The sequence below is a fragment of the Salvia splendens genome, chromosome 18, assembly GCF_004379255.2.
Source record: "Salvia splendens isolate huo1 chromosome 18, SspV2, whole genome shotgun sequence".
NCBI lineage: Eukaryota > Viridiplantae > Streptophyta > Magnoliopsida > Lamiales > Lamiaceae > Salvia > Salvia splendens.
In genome coordinates this window covers 17,167,828-17,175,962 of record NC_056049.1, presented here as the reverse complement: position 1 = coordinate 17,175,962, position 8,135 = coordinate 17,167,828, and positions in this window count along the sequence as shown.

Here is an 8,135-nt window from a genome sequence, read left to right as displayed (position 1 = left end):
ATAGCGCAACTGTTTAACGTCGTTTGCCCAACGGTCTTCAAGCTTTCACTTAATGATCCAATCTCACTCGGATAATGTCATCGGGACCCTTCTTGGCTTTAGCGGCCAAGTAGAGCTTGTGTAGACGCTTCTTCCACCAAGTGGGCTTCACATCGGCCCCAACAACACCTTCTTTAGGTATTCCAATTTCCACTTTGGCAACCTTCATCTTTTTACCCCCCAATCCATGTTCATCTTCAAACATCCATTCAGGCATAAATATTTCCTCCAAAGGATTCTCAACCTCATCATCCCTAGCCATCACATGTGCCGCTTGTATCATCTTGCACTCTTCAACTTTTAAGGGCACCTCTTCCACTCTCTTGGACTCTTCCACTTCATGACGTTTCATCTTGTCCAACAAGGAGAGAATTACCGTCTTGTTTCCATGCCTAAGGGTGAGTTCACGCTTAGCGACGTCAATTAGAGCTTTTCCAGTTGCTAGGAATGGTCTTCCAAGGATGAGAGGGACATTTGGATCCTCCTTCATGTCCAAAACAACAAAATCCACGGGGAAGATAAAATCATTTACCCTTACTAAAACATTCTCAAGGAGTCTATTCGGGTATTTGACGAATTTATCCGCCATTTGAAGGGTAAATGTAGTTGGCTTCAATACACCAAACTTCAACTTCCGGAAGAAGCTTAAAGGCATGAGATTTATGCTTGCCCCCAAGTCACATAGGGCCTTAGTTTGCCTATCATTCCCGATCACACAGGAAATGTTGAAGCTCCCCGGATCTTTCATCTTTGCCGGCATCTTTTGTTGGATGATTGCACTACAATTCTCGGTCAAATTCACGGTTTCATAATCAACCAACCTCTTCTTCTTGGATACAATATCTTTCAAAAACTTGAGGTAGCCGGGCATTTGTTGGAGAGCCTCAATAAGAGGAATATTGAGGTGCACTCTCTTGAAGATTTCAAGGAACTTAACAAGCTTCTCGTCCAACTTATTCTTTTGCACCACTTGAGGAAAAGGAATTTTAACCTCTTTCGGCGTGGGGGAAACAATTGCCTCGGGTTGAACCTCAGATTGTTTAAGAGGCGATTCCACCTCAATCTCTTCTTCTTCCTTCTCGTCGGGTACTTCCTTAGCTTCCATTTCGGGCATAAGAGGACTCTCATAGCTTGTCCCACTCCTTAAGTAGATTGCCTTGCAATTCTTGGGGTTCACATTTGGCTGTCCTGGAAACTGCCCTGGCTTATGCTGACTGCTCACAGCTTGAGCAATCTGACTCATCTGTGTCTCTATGCCCTTCATATGTACTGCCATGCTATGGACATCATTCTCAACCTTCTCCAGCCTTTGATTGGTATGCTCCATGTTCTTGTGTGACTGTAACATGAATGCACTCAGTATATCTTCTGTACTTTTCTTATGCGGCTCAGTGATCATCCCTTGGGAAACTGTGAACCCCGGTGGTGGCTGGGGGGAATTGTTGGGGTTCCCATACGACAGATTAGGATGCGCCTTGTTCCCAAAATGATTGTAACCCCCACCCACTAGAGTAGGGCGGGAGTTGTTATAGTAGTTGTTGCCCCCTTGGTGTATGTAGTTAACATCCTCTACACCCTCTTGCCGCTCCTGCACCACCGGTCCCATCCCCATGAGATCTAACTTCTTGTGGAGGAGCTCCATATGTTTGTACATATTGTCCATCTGGCTACTCTCTGTGGCAGAGGCTACCCTGTGCACTCTACTCCTCTCATTGTTCCAGCCTTCATCATTAGAGGTCACCTTTTCAATCACCTTCATGGCCTCTGCTTCTCCCTTCTTTAGCAGTGATCCCCCTGCGCTCAAATTTAGTTCCCGCTTTGCTTCAGGCAGGCACCCCCTATAGAATGCTAGGACTTGATGCGTCGGATTCAATCCATGGTTGGGGCACCTCTTCATCAGTCCCTTAAATCTTTCCCAATCTCCTCGAATACTCTCTTGGGGAGTCATCTCAAAAGAAATGATTTCTGACTGCCTCTTCAACGCCTCACTCGGTGGGTAGTATTTTTCTAAGAACTTTTCCACCATTGCATCCCACGTACGAATGGTGTTGGGCTCCATAAAGTCCAGCCAATCCTTGGCATCATTCTCCAGAGAGAAAGGAAACACCCTTAGTCTGATCTGCTCATCTGTGACTCCATTTATCTTCGTCGTGTTGTAGATCTGGATGAATTTAGTGAGATGCTTGTTAGGATCCTCGGTGGGTCGGCCTCTGAAAGCATTGTTCTCAGCCATCTGAAGTAGTCCTCTTCTGAGTTCAAATGTGTTGGCATTGACATTGTTGCCAACAGTTGGGTTTGCCACCCCATGATAGGCATACATGTTTTGAACAGGTACCACATTCTGCCTTTGATTTAACTGCCTCTGCAAGTCTTCGAGCTGTTGTTGAAGTTGAGCATTCGTTGGAGGAGACGATGGTGGAACATTATTCTCGTCTCCGTTCTCCATCAGAATAGGAGATTGTGGCTCAAACTGAATAGGGAAGTGAACTGGTGACGGAGTAGGTGACGGTGATTCTTGAACCGGTGAAGGTGATCGTCTATGGACCGGAGAAGATACTCGGATCCTTTGATTTAGCCTGCTCAAAGCGTTTCTCTTTCTGTTGGATGCTTCGATCTCAAGATCGATAGGCTCTAAAGGTAGACCTCTAGAGCGTGTGTTAATACAATCTGAAATAAAAAAACACAATGTGAGAGCTCAAAAATAAAATAAAAATTAAAGCAACAAAGTCTAAACTAGTAATCTCTATCTTCACCAAGATATTGAGCTAAATTAACACAAATTGTCCTCGGCAACGGCGCCAAAAACTTGACTCAACTTATTTTAACACAAAAAATTCCCGCAAATGTACGGGGCTAATGTAGCACAAAGCAAGCAAGAGTATCGTATCCCACAGAGACAAAATGTGTAAACTCAAGTACCACAGACCGATTTCAACTACTATCTAGACAAAACAAAGGTTTGGTTTTGGTAAATAACTAATGAACATAAGCAAAGTAAAATAAGAGACAAAAGATAAAGTTTCAAATAAGAGAACGAGGTAGAGCTTTGGATCCGACTACAATACCCATAATGTAAACAACTCAACAACTTTGATTACCCGTTGAAGTCTCTAGGATTAGAAGGACAATCACTATTCTAGGCTAAGCCCCCTCTCGAGTGCACTCTACCCGTTGATTAACTATTAATACTGAAGTCTCCTTCTAATACTTCACAATTAACTCCTATACTCAAAAGATTCAAGTCCTCACCCTTGAATTCCTTCTCTCGAATGCAAATTATCTAGGTGTTGTTCATTCTTTTATCAATCCTAAATAGGTATCTCTCGATTACTCCAAACTAGGTCAATATATCCAATTGGTAGCTAGGCAATTGAATTGAAAGGCACAAGAATGAAATAAAATAATCACAAGAGCATAGGTAATCAAAAGCTATTGAATCAATCACAAGTATTCATTGTAGTCTTCACCAAAACTCTACAAAGGATTTAGCTACTCATAATCCATAGTCATTGAATTAAACATGTAAACCAATGAAAATACTCCCAAGAATGGATTGAATGGCAATTCGTCTTCGTCTTCAATCTTGTTGAAGATTGGGACTCATTGTCTCACAAATCCGCTCTCCAAACCTTCAAGAACTGCAGTTGGGCGCGTATGATGTCTTGAGCTCGAAAATCTAGGTCTTCTTTTATACTCGGGGCGGAAATAATAGCAATTCAATCTCGCAGAACACATCGCCCGGCCGGGCGATTTTAAGTCGCCAAAACGCCCGGTCGGGCGAACTTTCTGGAGTTCGCGACCAAAACGCCCGGTCGGCCGTTTTCCCCTTAAAAATCGCCCGGTCGGGCGTTTTCTCTGGAATCCTTTAAAAGTATTGTCTTCGTCTTCGAAAGGGCTTCGCGTGAGTATCTTGCACGCCCCCATCGGAGTCCGGATGAGAGAGTTATGGCTATTATACGAAAGTCGCGCATTGAAGCGCGCCCAGTCAGGCGATTCTTCCTTCAATCTCGTTTTCAAGTCATTTTCACCTGTTTTAGCTCCAAAAACTCGACAAACTCGTCAAAACACTTATGTAGTGGATAATGGATGTAAACTCAAGTAGTATGCTACAAAAACACTGAAATGTTCACGTTAAACATCCAAAATACTTGCTAAACCAAGAGTTTATCAGCCACCTTCCGGACCTTGTTTTCTTGCCCGGCTCCACCCTTGCAGCACATTCTTCCGTTGTTTGGGGGTCGTCAAATGTGACCATTCGCCCTAGCAGCTCATTGTCTAATTGGACACGTATATTCTCAAACTGAATTCTGGCCATCTCCGGCCTCTGCCCGAGCGCACTTCTCGCCTTGTCATTACTTCGCTTAGTGTGGCTCTCCATCCTCAACGCCTCATCATCTTCTTCATCTTGCTCCGCAGATCTCCTCCTTTCTTCCTGAATTACCAAGGTCGTTGAAGCCTGACTTGGTTTCTTCTTTACTGGGGCAGCGATTTTCTTCCCTTTCCATTTTCGCTCCCTCTCTTCTCTCTCTTTGTAATCCACCTTAGCAGATGGATTGGGTTGCCCAGAACTAGGGAGGGCATCAATCGGTGTGAAGAGGACATCCTCCTCATCTTCAGATCCTTCATCCATTATCACCCTTCTTCTGCGGTGTGACGCCCCAACCGCGTTCTTTGCTGGGCTATTCACATGCTCCCCTATGCTCCGTACAGGGGTTCGTACTAGTTGGTCTTCCCCAGACTTCTTCCCTGAAATCTCTTCTCTACCTGGCCTCCTCTGATAAATCCGGATGGCAGCAGTTCTTACTTTAGCAACCACGTCTCTGGAAGGCACCCTCTCAGTCTCCTTCTCTACTTCGGTCACGTCAACCACTTCTTTGTTCTCCGGTGTTGCATCAGTTATTTCCTCCACCCTCTCTGTAGCCATTGAATTCCTTGCAGCCAAGTTTGCTGCGACTTCTTCAGAAGTGAGGAGTAGTTGTTCGACCACTTCTTTCAACCATCCTCATCATCCCCACCCTCTCAGCTCCGTCCAACTCCTGAGTCCCCTCACTGCGCCCCTGTTCCGCTGGCACATCACTAGTTCCTGGTTGATGAATGTGTGTGTCCTGTTGTGTGGTGGCGAAAGGTGTTGAGGACACTTCGAGTTGGGCCAAGAGAAAAGTGGGATCTATGTTTGCTTTTAGTAACTGTATCATCTCCTGCAACTGTCTCTGGTTAGTGTGTAGGTGGATGGGTGGTTGCCTACTGAGGCGGCGGGTTTTGTTACGGTCGGAATCACTCCTGACCCTCCAGCTTCCCGTTGTAGAGTTCTCGAACTAGTGTTGGCCTTGGTGGTGGGAGTGTTTCATGAAGCTTTTGGAGATTTTCTCGGTTGATTGTGGTGGATTTAAGGACTAGGGTTTGCTTTACACTGAAATCTGCAGAGGAAACGTGGTGAGAAATTTGGGGGATAGTTGGGGGAATGGAGTACGAGAGGTTCAAATGACACTATTCTATCAGAGACTCTTCAGTTTCCCCCCAAAACTCTCAATATTTCCTCCCTTTTTCCCTGACACGTGTCGGTCACAATTTAACTCCATACTTAGAAAATTCTTAACAAAATTACCTAGACAATGTGGGGGTTTCGACATGGCTGGAACAAGTTAGTTCCGTAAAACGCACTCCTTCGAAAGTTCTATGCTTAAGGGACTTGATCCAGCAAGTTCTAAACTCCGGAAAATATTTTTTTAGATTTTAAATTTTCAATTTGTTTGGCATATTTTTAAGGTAGATTTAAAAAGGATATGTACATCTATTTACAGAACTTCAAATGTCTTGGTGATTCACATGATCATTTAAATCAAAGGGAAACTGATCAAGTGGATCATCCAAGATACTTACCTACTGACTTAGTTAGGCGACAACATCGAGGATGCATAGTGGAATCTCTTCCACTGTGTATGCCTCTGAGTTGTCCCTAAATGGCTTCACGCGATGACCGTTAACCATGAAGGGGGCAGAGTCTGGATCGCCTCCCTTAAGCTCAACTGCTCTGTTTGCTCTGAGAGCAACAATGGTGTACGGTCCCGTCCACTTCGATTTCAGTTTCCCCGGGCATCAGCTTCAACCTCGACTGGAACAGGAGAACTCTTTTTCCCACATACAGCTCCTGCACCCTTAGGTTTTTATCGTGCCAGAGTTTGGTCTTTTCCTTATACCACATTGCTGCATCATAAGCTTCTAGCCTGAGTTCCTCCAACTCTTGCAGTTGGAGTTTCCTTTCTTCTGCACAAGCTTGGGGTTACATGTTCATTTGCTTGACCACCCAGTAAGCCTTGTGCTCAACACCTACAGGGAGGTGGCATATCTTCCCGAAAACAATTCTGTATGGCGACATCCCGATTGGGGTTTTATAGGTTGTCCTATACGCCCACAAGGAATCCTCCAACCTCACACTCCAGTCTTTCCTGGTAGGGTTCACTGTCTTTTCCGGAATGCTTTTTATCTCTCTGTTGGAGATCTCAGCCTGGTCGTTGCTTTGCGGGTGACATGGAGTGGACAATCTGTGATGAACCCCGTACCTCTTCATCAATGCTTCAATGGTACGATTACAGAAATGGGTTCCCTGATCGGATATGCTTGCCCTTGGTATCCCAAATCTGTGGAATATATTGTTCTTCAGAAATTTGGCAACCTCTTTTGCTTCACATGTGCTCGTAGCCTTCGCCTCGATCCACTTGGAGACATAATCAATTGCAACTAGGATGTAGGAGTTCCCGTAGGAAGAAGGGAACGGACCCATGAAGTCTTTATGATTTTTTAGGTTTTGTGACACTCACTCGTCTTTTCCACTTTATCGATCTAGCTTGAGGGAAAGCTTTGGTAAAGTAATAGGGGGGAATAATGTGGAGTGTATGTATAGAACATTAGAGAAATTGCTTGATTATGCATGTTGTTTGTTGTACTTGTTAGCTTTTTAGATCAAATTGAACGAAGCATGTCGAATCTTGAATTGTTCAGCTGATAGGTAAGATGACAAGTGAAAGAGCAACTTTGTGCAGGTTCGTGTATTCAACTGATCAGTAGGTGATTCTCAACCTAGTTGTGTCGCTGACACGACGACCTAAAACCTGGTATCAACAATTTCCTCAACCCACATTTACTGGCTAGTATAGTGAGAGGAAGGGTCGAATCCCACAGAGATGGATGATTGCTTCTTTTGATTGTGGTGATAATCTGGAGAGGGTTTGGTTAGCTACCACGCTTGGGTTGAGATTCTATCTAGACACAAACTAAAGGGTGGACATGTACTTTGCTGATTGGTAAGAAGTTCTCATATCAGATCAGGCTGTGTACGTGAAAAGTGGGTTGGTACAAATCCGGCGCATGTGAAAAGTGAAAGTTTACTAAAAATAGGTAGACAATGACAGTAACAGATCTCCGACCGAACTGGCTGATGAACTGCCAGATCCGCCAAAAGTCTAACAAAAGTGGAAGAACAAAAGGTAAAGTAGCTGGAAAGTAAAGTGGTCCACAAATCAGATATGGATGTTGTCTTCTCTAACCAGTTTGCACAAAATTCAGAATAACACAAACTCCATGAATAACAACTCAAATCAACACTTTCCACAAATTCATATCCACAATTAAAAGTCAAAACACAAAGATTAACGACCGATAATCCCAGATTTAAGCATACTGATTAACATGCAAGGTGGTGACAAGTCACATAATCTCAGATCTCATGCATTGAACTTCAGATCGAACGAATAACACTTGGAATCCTAGCTTACAAACTCAGATCTAACCTACTCAAATGAAATCCGATATCAACACTTAGAAATTTCTTGTAAACTACTAGATCTAACTAATATAGGCAGAATGAAACAAGATTACAATCGAAAGATGAACAAATGCAAACTTCCATATTATAGCGTTTGGATCTCAACACGACACTTCAAAAACAACAAGAGAATTAAGTTTCAACAACATATCCAACGAGTAAAAACGAAATACGAATTTAAACTAAGAAAGCAAGTAAAGATTGTTTTGCCACTCGGCGATGAAACAGTATTCTGGTGACTACAACGACTGGAGGAATACCAAGGTCTTCAAGT